The sequence below is a fragment of the Vulpes lagopus genome, chromosome 2, assembly GCF_018345385.1.
Source record: "Vulpes lagopus strain Blue_001 chromosome 2, ASM1834538v1, whole genome shotgun sequence".
Lineage (NCBI taxonomy): Eukaryota > Metazoa > Chordata > Mammalia > Carnivora > Canidae > Vulpes > Vulpes lagopus.
Genome location: NC_054825.1, coordinates 58,358,820 through 58,375,109, shown reverse-complemented (window position 1 = coordinate 58,375,109; position 16,290 = coordinate 58,358,820). Strand labels below are relative to the sequence as shown.

Below are 16,290 nucleotides of genomic sequence, written 5' to 3'. Positions count from 1 at the left end.
GACAAGCACTGCACTGAGGGTCCCGTGAGGAGAAGGAGGGGGAGGAGGAAGGGGACCAGCAGAGGTGCCCAGCAGGGGGGGCCGGGAGCCCCTTTCCTGTCTAGGCCCCGCAGGCAGACCCTGGGTGGCCACCCGGTAGGCACCTTCTAGGTTTCTTCCCAGCTCTAGGAATGCATGAGATGCTGACCTATTTTAAAACCAATTTTCCTCCCTGGCTCATGTTTTGTTCCCACTGACCTGTGACTGTAAATAAAGCCGTGTGTGTCTTTAACCCAGCTCTTCTCAGAAGCCGGGGACTTTCCACCACTGAACTTCTGAGCTGTCAGTTGGGGCGGGCACTGCTCTCGTGACCCACTCCAAGTGCCCGTCACCAGCCCTGCTGCAGTCTGAAGACTGTCCTGCCCCACGCGCGGCCCCTGCTGCCGTCACTGCCACTGCCACTGCCACTGCCCCGGGGGAAAGGAAAGTCCTCACCCGCGCCTTGTATCAAACATACATTATTCTTTGGGGAATATAAAAATTAGTCAAAGGGAATAAAGGGAAAGGAGAGAAAATGAGTGAAAATATCAGTGAGGGTGACAAAGCATGAGAGACACCTAACTCTGGGAAATGAACAAGGGGTAGTGGAAGGGGAGGTGGGCGGGGGCTTGGGGTGCTGGGTGATGGGCACTGAGGGGGGCACTTGGCGGAATGAGCACTGGATGTTACGCTAAATGTTGGCATTTTGAACTCCAATAAAAAAAAAATACAGGAAGAAACTGAAATGCCAAGGGGACTTCAATGTCCATGACGTTTTTACAGTATTGTCTAGACGTCTGTCGTGTTCATTCCAGTTCCCTGAAAATGTACAATAAGCCCGCGAGGCCACCAGTGCAGGTATCTCACAGAAAGAGTAAAAGGAGAGACAGAGCAGGCCTCACATCCCCAGCCTCTGACCCCAGCGCACGTTCTTTATCCTCAACCCCACTGCTCTCAGCCTAGGGTCTTGCCTTCTCGGTTCTTCTTTGCCTTCTCTGATCTTGGTTTCCCTCTCTCATAGTTCACCCCCATGCACCCTCACCCTTTCATCAGCACTAACTTCGCTATTTCAAGGTTGGCTCGGCCCGGCTTCTCTGTCACTGGCTAAGTCGCCCAGACTGCAGTGTCTCCAGCCTCAGTAGCTGATGCGTTCCTAGCCCCTAAGCCCTTGATCTTCTCCTGTCTTCCTCCAGGATAATTCCTTTCGGGAATTATCAATCCTGAATTATCAATTATCAATTATCAATCCCGAATCATCAATTATCAATCAATCAGCAATCTGATTTATCAGTCCCGAATCATCAATTATCAATTATCAATCAATCAGCAATCTGAAACAAGCCTTCCTTGGATGCCAGTCTGTGGGCTCTCGGTGGGGTTTCTGCATGTTTCATAGCCACCGCGGTATGGAGCACAGCAAGACCAAAACCCAGGATCCCTGAGCCTAGAGAATCGGTGGCAAGCAACAGTCCCAGGAGTCCAGCTGGAAGAGGTTGATGAGACCCAGGAGTGGGTACATGAAGTGAGGAGACCATAGATGAGGAGTCAGGGAAGTGGATGATGTTACAGGGGGGCAAGCCCGAGGAAGCAGATAGTGTCCTGGTTTGTCTGCAATAGGGAAGGGCCAGGTGTGGCTATCTCCTTTTGCTCCACAATGTCTTAAAGGCACCACCTGTCACCTGCCGGATGACTGATTCAGCAGCCTGGGAGCTCACAGGAGGCCAGCCTGCCTTGGACACAACCCTGCTGATTGGAGCCAAAGCACCTCACATAACCATGAGAGGTCAAAGTCAACAGATAGCTTCACACTCTGAATCATAGAGAAAGTCAGGACGGGAGAAGAATAATTGACAGTGTCCCTGATCAAAGGAGAAATTGGCAATGTCCCTGATCAAAAGAGACACCTCGTCACAGCATATTTAGCGGAAAATATGTGGAAAACAAAAGTCAAATTCTCTGTCTCAGTGGCAGAGCCTAATACATCCCTGCCAAGAAGAAGGCATTTAATAAAATCCTTCCTTAAGTTGTATCTGGAGTAGGTGCTGTATGGAGCACCCAGTCAGCAAGCAGCCTAACCTCCCAGCTCAAGGTGCACTGCAAATACCCCGGATATGGACAAACAGACACAACACATCGGCCCAACAAATACTTACTGGGCATACCTCCTATATGCCATGTACCAAGCGAGGCTCTGACAGTAGACCAGGCTGCCCTATGAAGTTCTCAAAACAAGTAAAAAGAGACGATCAAGTCTGATCCCCATAAAACCAAGTGACAAAGGGGTTGTTATCCCCACTTTGCAGATGAGTACATTGAAGCTCCCCAAGTTTAGTGAGTGGTCCAAGGCTGTATGACTAGTACTTAATGTATAGCTTAGATCAGTGGCCACATAAACTTTTATGCAAAAGAATCTCAAGGAATCCTTGCCTTTCAAGTCTCCGGTTGCCTATGGACCCTTTGTTACCTGTGCCAAAAGCCAGGTTCTCAACCTCTACGTTCACTCTCCCTCAGATGCCTCCACCTGTAATGCTTTTTCGATAGAAAGGGTAATGTATCAGTAAGGTTTTGTTCAGCTTCAAGCTTCAAGCAACAGAAAAACCAACTAAGAGTGCCTTAGGCAATAAAAACAATTCTCTTACATAACAAGAGGTGCCAATTTAGGTAATTCCAGGGCTAGCCCTGTAGCTTGCAACTGTCATAAAAGAAAAAAATAATGCATTGAAAGAACCACGATCTGTCCTCCTTTCCAGTCTCCCATGGTTAGGCTCATCACCTCGCGTCTATAAAATGGCTGCTCCAACTTTCCTTTCATGTTGTCGCAGGATTTTATCCAGAGGCAGACCCATATCACGGGGCCACCCAGCAGCAAGAATCTGGTATTTGTAACTTTCATGGGGAGGGAGCAGTGCACAATGGGGAAAGTGGGGAATGGCTATTGGAGAGCTTAATCAACAGTCTCTGCTGCTGGTCACTTTCTGATTCCTGATTAGGGTCAGAGCTGAAAACTAATTTTTTCCTGAGCAGAAATATGGATCCCTTGACCCTTGCTTTATTAGTTTTCTACTGCTGTGTTAGAGCTTAATGCAGTGGAAGTCTTGGGAGCTTAAGACAATACCTGTTTATTTTCTCACAGTTCTATAGGTCAGAAGTCCGGGAAGGCTTGCGTAGGTTCTCTGCTTAGGTACTTGCTCAAGGTGTTAGCTGGTCTGAGCTCTCATCTGGAGCTCTAGGGAAGAATCTGCTTCCAAGCTCATGCAGTGTTGGTAGAGTTCAGTTCCTTGCAGCTGTGGGACTGAAGTCCCCATGGCCTTCTTGGCAATCCACCAGGCTCACTCTCAAGTCCAAAGGCCATTCTCCACCCTTGAGCAGGGCCCCTTCCATCTTTAATGCCAGCAACAGTGCACTGACTCCTTCTCATGCTTCCATCTCCCTGACTTTCCCTTCTGCCACCAGCTGAAGAAAACCCTCTGCTTTGAAAATGCAATTAGAGGGGATCCCTGGGTGGCGCAGCGGTTTGGCACCTGCCTTTGGCCCAGGGCACGATCCTGGAGACCCGGGATCGAATCCCACGTCAGGCTCCTCGTGCATGGAGCCTGCTTCTCTCTCAGCCTATGTCTCTGTCTCTGTCTCTCTCTCTCTCTCTGTATGAGTATCATAAATAAATAATAAAAAAAAATTTAAAAAAAAAAAAGAAAAGAAAAGAAAAGAAAAGAAAATGCAATTAGAGGGGCACCTTGGTGGCTCAGTGGTTGAGCATCTGCCTTTGGCTCAGGTCGCGATCCTGGGGTCCTGGGATCGAGTCCCCCATTGAGCTCCTGGCAGTGACCCTGCTTCTGCCTCTGCCTATATTTCTGCCTCTCTCTGTGTGTCTCTCATGAATAAATAAATAAAATATTTTTAAAAATGCAATTAGAGTAAGCCCACCCAGATAATCTGTCTTTTGCCATAATCATAGGTGTTAACACCAGAGAGTGACAGTCATGGGAGCCATCTGAAAATTCCATCTACCTCAGTTGCCATTAAAAAAAAAAAAAATCAGGATTTATTCTTGAAGGTCAACCCAGGGTCACGCTTCCCCGATTCATAATAAGGGCAGGAGGACTTCCAATCAAAACAGGGACTCTGTAAGCCAAAAAATTAAAATTAATGGCTGCTGGGTGGACAACCAAGAGTGTCTGATTCGATCAACTTTTTTGTGTGAAACTGACCTATTAACCCTAATGTAGTTACACAGTGTAATAATCCCACCTAGCTGGTGGACATTTTTTTTAAATGAGAACATGGTGAATAAGAACCAATGACCGGGATGTGGATTCCTGTTTCATTTAACTCCCTCCCTCCCCCAGTCCCCTCCTCATCCTGCAGCTCCTCAGCTTGCAAGGTGCCTCCTCCTCACCCCAACTCATGAAGAATGCTGACCCACAGGGGTTTGATAGGGTTTTCTTATAAATGTATTCAGGTGGCTGGATTTCTCATGTTGACTTTTCACTAGTTTGCATCTATCTACTAGGCAAAAGGGAAGGACAAGGGTTTACAGGAAGAGGAAGCCCATCTCCCAGAGCTTACACAGAGCAGCCCTCACACTGACCCGTGGTGTTGATAATGAGCCCTGCGGGCTTTTCCACATCCTTCGAAAGAGAAATCACATGCCCTCTCCTCTACAGAGATGCTGCATTACTAGGTCTCGCAAGGCATTGTTTTCTATTTCACTGCCTTAAACTCAACTCAGCCCGTGTTTTCTTGGTTTTTGTTTTGTTTTGTTTTTAATTTCACTTAGTGTTTCCTGCTTTGTGACATGTGTGGACTTCATCTTTTTTTCCCCTCCACCAAAAAAAAAAAAAAAAAAAAAGCCTAAAATCCTAAGTCAGATATCTCCAAAGAGCTTACCTGTGTTTGCACAGACATGTGAAGAGCCTTAAGAACTGCAAATTATCAACCAGGAACAGCGCAATGCCTCTGAGAATTCTTTACTTTCCTGGATGCCGTGTTTACCTTTTAAGTGCTTTCAAGCCCATTCTCTTGAAGTCCCTTGCCTTACCAGGAGCCTTGCTCGTTTGTTCTTGTCTCCTTCATTCAGGGGCCTCCATCCATCAGTTTCTGAAACAAGGCAGGTTCTGTGCAGAATCAAAAGCCACCACATCACAGCCGACGGCAAGAGAATGCAGCGAGCATTTGTGCTTGTACACAGGCCTTCTCCCTTTGAGAGGTACCTCTGTTTGAAATGAATGAGGCAGACGAGAATGGTGGCTTCAAACACAACTATCCTCTTCTGGGCTTTTCCTGTTGAAAAGTCCTGAGCAGCACTCTTACTAGAAAGTAAAGAGAATAAAAGGAAATCAGAGGTAGGCAACAGGTTTCCTTGACGAGAGACTCACACCTGGCCTCAGCAGGCTGTGCCACTGGACATTTGCCTTTGCTTTATAGATTTGGGTCTGCAAGGTGAACATGAGAGAGGCTGTTTATTTCCCCCAGTGATTGTGAATAAAAAAATACATAAATGTCCTTCACCAAGAGCCTAACCTGGAAGTCTGACAGGCTCCTCTCTTTCCCGGTGCTTCTTCAGGGTGTCATTGCTGGTAGGAGAGCTGCGGGCACTACTGTTGCCATGGCTATGACTTCTGGACCAGGGGATTGGCTGGTCCTTGGCCCAGCTCTTCCACCCAGCTGTCATGTCCTCTGCAGTGAGAGGCCTCCTTATTCCTTGATTCATTTTCGTATTTGGCCAGTTGGAGAGCACAGTTTTCCATGCCATTTCATGACCCTTCTTGTAGATCCTTAATGACACTAATGTTTATTTGGACCTAAGGACCTAAGTTTTGGACCTAAGCCTAAAACTTGGGCTAGTGGAAAAGATAAAATGAAATTCAGGGCTCATAGAAATGATGATCCTAATAATTGGCTTGAGGATCATCACCTTCCTCTCCGGATTGCTGAAGGTTTGCAATAACTGCTTGAAAGTTCGGATCAAATTATCTGGCCCATGACCAGGAAGCGAAAAGAAGAGTAGAACATGAACATGATGTGAAACCTCATTCATGAATTCAGCTTATTTTTCCCATCCTTATCTTCCATACCTGAATTTTTTTTAAGTAAGTCTTGCATCATTTGCATCTTTAAAAAGTGTCTTAAATTCTTTTGAAGCAAGGCTAAATATAAAGAAAGTGTAAGTATATTCCTCAGAGATCTGATGGATTCTTATTAGGATGAAAGTAAAAACAAGTGCAAAGGCTTTTCTTGCCAGGAGGGGAAGACTGCATAGCGCATAGAACACATTCTGTGTAAAAAACAAATGGGATCATTTAAGTGTATATTTTCTGTTGAAGAAAAAAATATACACATGATCCTTGCTTTGGCAGCACATATGCTAAAACTGGAATGTTACAGGGAACATTAGCATGGTCCCTGCTCAAAGATGACAGGCAAATTCATAAAGCATTCCTTAATGAACTCCCACTATAAGATAAATAAGATCCAGGGATCTAATTCACAGGATAGTGACTATAGTTAACAACACTGTATTATATACTTGAAAGCTGTTAACAGAATAGATCTTAAATGCTACCACTGTGCATGTGCAGGCATGCGCGCACACACACACGCACATCATAATTATGTGAAAGATAGAGATGTTAACTAATTATATCGTGGTAATCATTTTGCAATATATACAAGTATCTAATCATCATGTTGTAAACCTTAAAGTTACATATATGTCAATAATATCTCAGTAAAGCAGAGGAGAAAAAATTGCTTCAACTACAGAGAAAAAAATTCACACACACACACATATGCATACACATATGATTGGATTCAAGAAAACTAGAATTCTTATACAAAGACGGGATAAGGACATGACACTCCTAATCTCAGGAAGACCCCTAAACAATTAGGGACCCGTTAACATCAAGTCACTCACACAAGATTTTGGTCAGCCTCTTCAAAACCCTAGGGTGGGTCGTGTGGACATTCCACACCAGCAAGGAGGTGCTTGGGGGGTTTTGGGAATCCCAGTTTCTAGTGCACGGTAAAAGCTTTATACCTATCTGCCGAATAGATGGAAAAGATAAGCAAAACAGGACAAAACAAAAAAACCCACAACAGCAAAAGCAGATGAACAACAAAAACCATTATGCCTACATACTAAGTAAGATAACCTTCCAATGAACCCGGGCAGAAATGATTTGGCAGCAGCCAGAAAAACAGGTGCGATCCAGGGCCTGTCCTTTGAATCTTCTCGACAGCACTTTGAGGTCGATGTTTTTATCTCTACTGTTTTTCAGATGAGGTTAAGGAAGGTTAACTAATTTGTGCAAGACCCCATAACTAGTAGGTGAAAGACCCAGGATTTAAGCCCAGAGCCGTCTGATTCTAAAAACAGCCAATTCCTTCCATCTACCCCAATATTGCCCGAGCTCTTCTCCTGTCAAGAACACACATCTGAGGCCCCGTCCCAGATGCACTGAATCAGAGTCTCTGGAGAGGGACTTGGAAGCATATGTTTAACAAGAGACAAGATGATTACGATCATCACAGAGGTTTAAGAAAGGAAAACAGCTCTGTTGCCTCAGGTGGGGAAATGCACCCATCTCTCCCTCTCACTGATCAAAGAGACGCTATCGGAGATTTGAAGCTCACACAACAAAAATCAATCATGTCATTCTGGAGTTTATCAGATTATAATACTCTAGGATATTTATTCCTCACTTTAGTGATAAGCCTCGTCTGATTTAAGGTTAACTGGATCCTGAAACACAAAGACAATTTTGGAAAGTTGAAAACAGATGCTAGTGGAATCCTCAGACTTCTTTCACTTTCCTCTCTGTCCCTCTTTGGTCCTTTGGAGCAGAAGTATGAGCTCAGCTTCAGCTCCTAGCAGCTTGAACTGATGCAGGGGTTCTGCTGTACAGGAGCTGGAGGGTTGCTGGAAGGAGAACGCCGGGCTGACCTCATGTCTGGTTGCCCACCAGATGGCTGTCATTGGACGAGCAAATTCCATGATCCAGGAAGTAGAAAATCCATCACTGCTTGGTTTGTTTTTCTTACCGTCAGTTTTTCCACGCCCAATGACAAGAGAAGAAGCCAGCTAACTCTGTCACTTTGATCCCCCTCATGGAAGCAAACGACTTATTTGGGCCACCTAAATACTTAATGAATTAAATGGAAAACGACACGGTGATTCCTGACAGGGCTGAATTTAAGTCAAGCTGTGAAACTCCACAGCGCAGCCAGAAGTAGAGCTGGACCAGTCGAGCTGAAACCTGACCACTGCTTCTCAGCAATTTTACTGTAAGTTATTCCCATTATCTCAAGGAGAAATTTGAGATGAGTTTAGAGAAAAGTATGGAGCTCATTTCGCCCATGCTGAGCACAGATCTTTGTTTTAAGAAATTGTTTTATATGCTATTGCCAAGAAACTTGCTTTGAATGAAATTTCCAGGCCTGGTATCTAGAATAGCCGAAAATGACAGTGACATTTTACAAATAATAGTTTAATATGCTTTACTCTGCTTCTATTCCAGAATGTTCTTGATCTCATTTAATCTTCACAACAACTCAGTAAGGTTTATACTCTTAATTAACACGATTTTACAGATAAGGAAACTGGTAACTTCCTCATGGAGTCCTTAAGTAATTTTCAGAAAGCCCATAGCTCGTAGCCAAGAGCCCATCTCTTATCACTGTACCAGTTGCATTCCAAGGGAGACCATATATATAGGCCGTTCATTTCTCCAAAGACAAATTCCCCTATTAGATTAAATCGTAAGACCCAACAACATGTTTGTTGCTTAAAGATAGGTATCTGTAATAAAATGATGCTGAAATGCTAAAAATATAAAAAGTCTTATTGAAGAAACTTGTATAACAAAAAGGAAACAGCTGGTAAAAGTGGAATCATATAAAAGAGATCTTAAAATCAAAGAAGTGGAGTACAAAGAGGTTCCTGATTATAATGAAAAATATAGAAACAACAGTGAAGATGTGGATTACCAAAGTTAGAAGTGCAAAAACAAATGGAATAAACTTAAAAAACCAAACTACCGTAACGGGAGACGTGAATTCATGATCAGGCTAAGATAAAAATTAGACAATCTTAAAAATTAAATAGGCAGATTTCAACAGACAAAAAAGTTAAAAGTAATTGAAGATATGACAACAGTAGATATAATTTGAAAAATAAAAGAGGTTATGAATGCTACACTTAGTATACTAGAACTAGTGGGCATATTTTGAATTCAGTAACAACACTGACTATACATTTTTCTCAAGGTATTGGAAATAGTATATATATATATACTATATATATATATATATATATAGTATACATATATATAACTCTTAAATTAAGGTTCCAAAAATGAATCCAGAGGAAAGTTATATAGATATATTTTCTCACCACAGTGCAATAAAGCTAAATGTTAACGATATAAGTAAAAATGCAATGAAAGGAACTTTAGATAAAATAACGATTGAGCCTATAGCCTTGAAGGAAACAGTCCAGGGTTTAAACTGTAACTCCATCTCTTACCTCTGTGTGACCTAGGCATTTTATTGAACCTCTCTGAACCTTGGATTCGTCATCTAAAATGTGGCTCTACTTTGCAAAGATGTTATGAATTTTATCTATAAAGTACATAAAATAGGGATACCTGGATGGCTCAGTCAGTTAAGCGGCCAACTCTCAGCTCACATCTCCATCTCAGGTTGTGAGTTCAAGCCCTGTGTTGGGCTCCAAGCTGGGCATGGAGACTGCTTTAAAAAAAGTACATACAATAATATAATACTAAGACTTAAAGGAAAGCTAAAACCCATACATCATATAATTATGATGCCATATTTTCAATGTAGTCATACTTTATTTAACTAGAAAAAAAGCCCAGAATCTTTGTTGGTTGAAAGCCAAAGTCTAGAAAATATATCTCTAAATACTAACAGTGCTCATCAGTTTGCCCTGGGATTTCTGGTGATTTTTGTTATTTTGCTTTATTTTTTTACTATAAATATAAAGGTAATGTACAATAAATAATAATATAATGTGAAATAAATATACACTTCTTTAAAAAATAGTACAAGAAGAAAATTAATATTAACATATTGAGTGCCCTATAGGTGGAGATTGCTGTGAACATACAGTCATTTCAGTGGTTGCCACATACATATATATATATACATACATACACACACATATATACAGTGTATTTACAATATATAATAAGATAAACCCCAATTTAAATTAATTTTAAATTTAGATCTGTAAATTTATTTATCTAGATATTAATATATTTCCTATAATATATACTATAGTATTATATATAGTACTAAAATACTTTATATTCAGGGAAAATATAAACAAAATATAAACAAATGGTGAATTTGGGTAAAGGGTGTACAGGAGTTCTTCATACTAGTCCTTTAACATTTCTGTAAGCCTAAAATAATATAAAAATAAAAATTTACAGAAACAAAAACCAGTAAAAGAGTAACAACTTCTAAAAACAGCCGCGGAAGCTCTCCTTAGCAACAGGGTGAGGTAAGAAACTAAGAGCATGATAATAACTTATGGAATACTATAAAATTGAAAATACCACCTGTCAAAAGTAAGGGGAGTACAAACAATCAGAGCCCAGAGGTAAAGACCGAGATGCATTTTTGAAATATGATATAAGCAAACTAAGCATCTGATTTAAAATCTTATAAAAAGAAGAGAGTAAGTAAACATAAGGGAAAATAGGAAGAAAATAATAACGATGAGGAACAAAAATAAACAAGTTGAAAAACAAAAAATCAGTGGAAATAATTAGTAAATTTAATTTTTCGGTCTCTGAAAAGATAAGATATATTAAAGCCCTTGGAAATGTAGTAAATAAAAGAAAATTAGGAGTCAACAAAATTAAAAATATACAATTGATTTAACTGGTATAAAAGATTTTAACCTATAAATGATGGCAGTGCACAATTTATGATAATTTGAAATGTTCAACCAAATGGGCAAACAAAATATAAAGTTGGCAAAACAAGATGGAGAAAACATGAAAATGATGATAAAGGAGGAGGAACTTGAAAGATATATTAAAGAAATCCCTCACCTACTCAAAGAAATATAACCTCAACAAATATAGTGAACAATATTTCTATATATTCAAGAAACAGATTTTGCCATATGAAGTAATCGGTTCTCAGTCATGGAGAAACAAGACCAGCTACTCAATTCATCCTAAGCGATAAGTATCGTGCTCATCCACAAATCTGTGAGAAATACCACACATGCACACACATGCACAAACACATTCTTCGGATGGCAAACGTACTCAAGTGCCAACTCCAGTAAAACTGGTTTGAAAAGATTACAACCAAGTTCAGGCACCCAGTAGACTTTCCAAAAATAATTGTTGGCTAAGTGAATCCATAAATAAATGGCTATATGAATGAAAAAATTAATGCAATTAGCAAAGCCTCCTGAGGGCACGAAAAGCAGGAAGGGCCTGTGTGAACCACGTATTTGCTGACTTACTCATCACCTCATCCATGTCAGGCCCAACGAGCATAGGCAGAAAAATCATTTTTCATTGAGCTTAGAGAATGCAGCTGTGACACGACAGTGTGATAGCAATAAAGGTAAATTCCAGGAATGCCAAGAGATCACAACAAATCAAGGATACCTTTTATAAAAGAATTTGAGTTTTTTCTCTTTTTTTTTTTTTTTGATGAGACTTAAAAGAAAATATGAAGAAATAAAGACACTAAGGATTGAAGAGTTAGAATTTACCATCCCCCAATATATCACTTTGGCATTAGGATCAGTCTGAGCCAAAGGCACTTGAAAAACAACAGATTCGAGAAGGACATTCTAATCTTCCCTTTCTTCCTAAAACAGGAGATAAGAATTCCCCTGTGGAAGATGCCCTTCTAGTACCAGGGGAAAGAACCGTTCTTCAATAAAGAATAAAAGCTAAAAGAAATCTGTATGAACAGACCTTGTTAAAACACTTCTTATCTTCCTTTAGCTTCCCTACATAATTCAGTTACTCCTCCACGCTGCCTCTCTTTGTTCAACCCTGCATAAGAGCATTTCTTTAGGTCTTCATTTCCTCATGAGGGCTCCCGTGTCCTGTAAAACTCACAAATTTGTACATTTTTCTTCTGTCAGTCTATCTTAGGTGGGTTTAATCCTCAGGCCCAGCCAAAAAACCCTAAGAGAGTAAAGGTAAATTTGCCTCTGCTACAGGATGTTCCTGAAGGAAAATACTGCTGGATCTGACTACATGAAAGTTTAACACTGTTCAACAAAAAAACATCACGGGCAATGTGAAAAGATATAATGCAGATTTCGAGGAGATAATTTGCAACTCATGCCACCACAAAGAATCGACATCAATAAGAGAAACACTAATGATGCAATAGGAAGATGGTCAAAAGATCTGAACAAGCAGTTGATAGCACAAGAAATCGAAATGACTGATGACACGCATAAAAGGAAGCATCCTTATTTTATTGAGCTTATTTTACCAGTAATCAGAAAGATGAAATTAAAACAATGAGATACTAGTTTACATCTATCAACAGGTGAAAATGAAATAGTCTGACACTATCCGGTGCTGCTGATGACGTGAAAGAACTGGAGAAACATTCACATTTTGATGATGATGTGTTCACTGGCGTAACCATTTTGAGAATAAATAGTCAATGTCCAGCAACACCAAAGAGATCCGTATCTTAACAACCCTGAGATTTCACTTCTAGGAGTAAACTCTAGGAGTTCTCACTTGCGGACGATGCAAGTCCATTGCATCGTTGTTTGTAACCGCAAAAAAACACACTAACAAAAAAGTAAATCACACAAATACCCACCAGCAGAACAAACTAATTGTGATAGACTCATACAATGAGACCATCTATAGCAGTTTTATCAATAGAGATAAATCTCAAAAATATAATGCTGAATGAAAAACCAAGTTGCAGATAAGTAAGCAGAGTATAAAAATTTGTAAGCATACAAAAGAATGCCATATATTTTATAGCTACATACATATGTTGCAAACATATACATAGAGAGACCCATAGGCACCAAACTCAGGATGTGGTTGCCTCTGAGCAGGGAAAAATAGGATTAGGTTTGGGAAGAGGTAGACAGGTATTCAATTTCATATCAAAAATGAGAAGCATATATGACAAAATGTTAGGATTTGATGGGTCTGAGGAGCAGGGTGGTATTCATAAATATTCACTATACCGTGATTGAAATCATTTTTTTAAGTGAGCACCCCAATTTTAAAGATACATTAAAAATACAAAAACAAAAAAACAAAACAAAAAAAATACAAAAACACACAAACTAGTATCTAAAATGTATAAAAATCATTAATAGGCAATTCATAAAGAAAGAATATCCAATAAAAATGAGAATGATGGGAAAGCCAAGTTTAACTCATTAGTTAAAAAAATTTAAAAATACATATACCATTTTGGCTTATCAGTTGAACATGAAATTGCAAAAATATGAACCGCTAATGTTAACAGGGGGAAGGGGAGGATAGAAGGGGGACCACATCCATTCACTGCTGACAAGAACTTAAAATGATATAAATTTACTTAATTTGGCAGTATATATGAAACAGTAAAAAAAATGCATTTATGTATATATGTGTATGTATAACCTTTGCCTCAGAAATTCTACTTTAAGAAATTTAGGAGCAAAGGAAGTGATAGGAAATGTGGGCCAAGATTTATGCTTAGGTATCTTTACAGCAGGATTGCTCATCACGGTGATGTTTTAGATACACTACGTTGATGAAAAAAAATCAATAAGGAATTAAGGCAATTATGGTACATCTATAGAATGTCATATTCTGTAACTGTCTCAAATAAAATTTTAAAAGAATATTTAAAGCCACTGAAATAAAAAAAAAGCCACTGAAATAGTTCATTAATAAGAGGTTACAAAAACATTTGTAGAGTTGTATTTTTAAAAACAAATAAATAGGAAAAAAAACTTGGAGGAATCCAAATCAAAATGACAATAGTGGTTGTCTCTGGATGGTGAAATTTCAGGGGTCTTCTTCACTACGTTTTTCTTTTTGCTCTTCATTTTCTCAGTTTTCAATAATAATTATTGACTGATTTTTTAATAGAGTTATTTAAAATAAAATATTTTCCAAAATAAGCTTTGGTTGGTTAAAGATTTAAATATAAAATCTAAAGAACTTGGGAAAAATTGATAAAAAAAAAAAAGTTTATCACCTCTCTGGGGGAATTTTTCCTTTCTCAGCCTGGAAGCAATTTTAATGATTGCACTATAAAAATTAGCATTACTAAAGATTTTTAGGAGGGAAAAATATTTCTATTAAACATTACAAAGAATTAAGATCTATCACGAATAGCTAATTCAAATTTGTAAAATCAATGTCAATTTCTAAAAGATAAATAGGTAAAAGATAGGACCATTCCCATAAGGGAAATACAATTAGTAGACAAACAGAGCGGGAAAATGCTAATTCTCTCTAGAAATCAAAGAAATGTAAATGAAAGCAGTCTGAAGATGACAGTTTACATATTCTAAAAGAACCAGAAAAAATAAAAAATAAAAAGTTGAATGCTAATATCCAGTGCTGGTGAAGCTGCCCAGAAATTAACTCATACGTTCATTTACAACCATATCACTCCCACCCTTTAGGCAGAAGTGCTCCCACTAAGAATTTATTCCTTTTTTTAAAGATTTTATTTATTTATTCATGAGAGACACCCAGAGAGAGGCAGAGACATAGGCAGAGGGAGAAGCAGGCTCCCTGATGAAGGACTTGAACCCAGGACCCCAGGATCACGACCTGAGCCAAAGGAGGTTACTCAACCACTGAGCCACCCAGGTGCCCTAAGAATTGGTTCTTAAGAAATACTTTGGCAGAAGCAGAAAGGTCCCTCCTCATCTACCTGACTCCTAAACGTTGGAACTCCCAGGACTCAGCCCTCTAGCATCTTCTGTCTTCCATCCATGTGCAAGGTTTGGAGGAGCTCATCTATACATACACCCAGACCTTTCTCTTCACAAGTCTCCAGGGAGGAAGCAGACCAGAGCAGAGATTTTCCTGGGGATGAGTGAGGAGGAGAGGGTGGATCTTCGAAGTAGTTCGAAGGCTCTGAATTCAGTCAAAGAAGCAATGAAGATAAGAGGCACCAACAAAGAGACACCTAAAGCAAGTTTCATCATAACATTCATCGCTAGGGTTTATAACCGAACGTTCCCTGGGTTATCCACTAGGAAGTACCAGTGAGGTCCCCAGGAATCCCCTGATTGCAGTAGCCCTCAGCTCACCTGTAGACCACCAGATCTCAACTGCCTTTAACCCCCACCTCCAAAGTCTGGGGGAATTATTTTTGTGAGGTTGTCCATAAACCACTTGAAGTAGGCAGCTCAACACTTCTTCAGAGCTCTAATGCACTAGAAGCCAGAACTTTCCCTCGGCTAGTGGCCACCTGGGACCCTGTGGCAACAAGGTGCATCCAGCTCAGAGGTCAGGAAACAGAAGCACTTCAACCCCATGTCCTATACAGTCTCTTGGTTCCACAGACATACTCCTCCATTTGGTGTCCCAGTCTGGGTTCTCTACCTCATGTGGGTCCTTTCATGGCTTAAGTATATTTGGACGTTTACCATCCTTCATTCTCATGACCCTATGGGGTCACCGGTTCCATTATCCCCATCATTATTTAGAGGTCATGACTGAGCCAAGGCAGAGCTGGGCTCAAACCCAGATCTTTTGTCCCTCCCCATGGTACCAAGTCTGGCCAAGACTGGGTCTTGCTACTGGCTTTAACAGCCTACCACTTCCTTTTTTGTTCATTCATTGTCTGTGAAAAATGGACAAGGGGAGTGATTTTCCTAGCCAGAGCTCAAACAAGCAGCTTTGCTCTGGTGATGATATGACAGCAAAAAGAAAGAGTCCCCAGAGGCAGGGAGCGCTGTGTAAATCTGACTGTGCTGTCCTCCCAGCTCCGAGATCCAAATTATACACCGGCTGACCTCTGAGATCCAATCTCCGCTGTTTCCTAAGGCATCAGGAGGACAATTTGCTATCCCAGGAGTTCTCGGGACCATCAGATTAGGAGTGAAATTCTGGAGTGAAAAACAGCTCTCTCCGTGGCAGTGCTCCAGGCCCATAAATTTAAAGGAAGCCTAGACACAGCAATATTTTCCTCCTCCTATCCCTGAACTTTGCCTAGAGGTTAAAGCTCCTTCTCCAACCTGGCTCAGTCAAAGCAAACACTTACTTGCTTCATCCC

General features: G+C 40.4%; 1 non-coding gene across 1 annotated transcript; it reads left to right on the top strand.

The window, feature by feature from the left end:
- The first annotated feature begins 6,362 nt into the window (after positions 1 to 6,362).
- Positions 6,363 to 6,465, top strand: LOC121485954. The gene has a single exon (XR_005986452.1). It is a non-coding gene; the product is annotated as a U6 spliceosomal RNA (small nuclear RNA).
- The last annotated feature ends 9,825 nt before the right edge of the window (positions 6,466 to 16,290 follow it).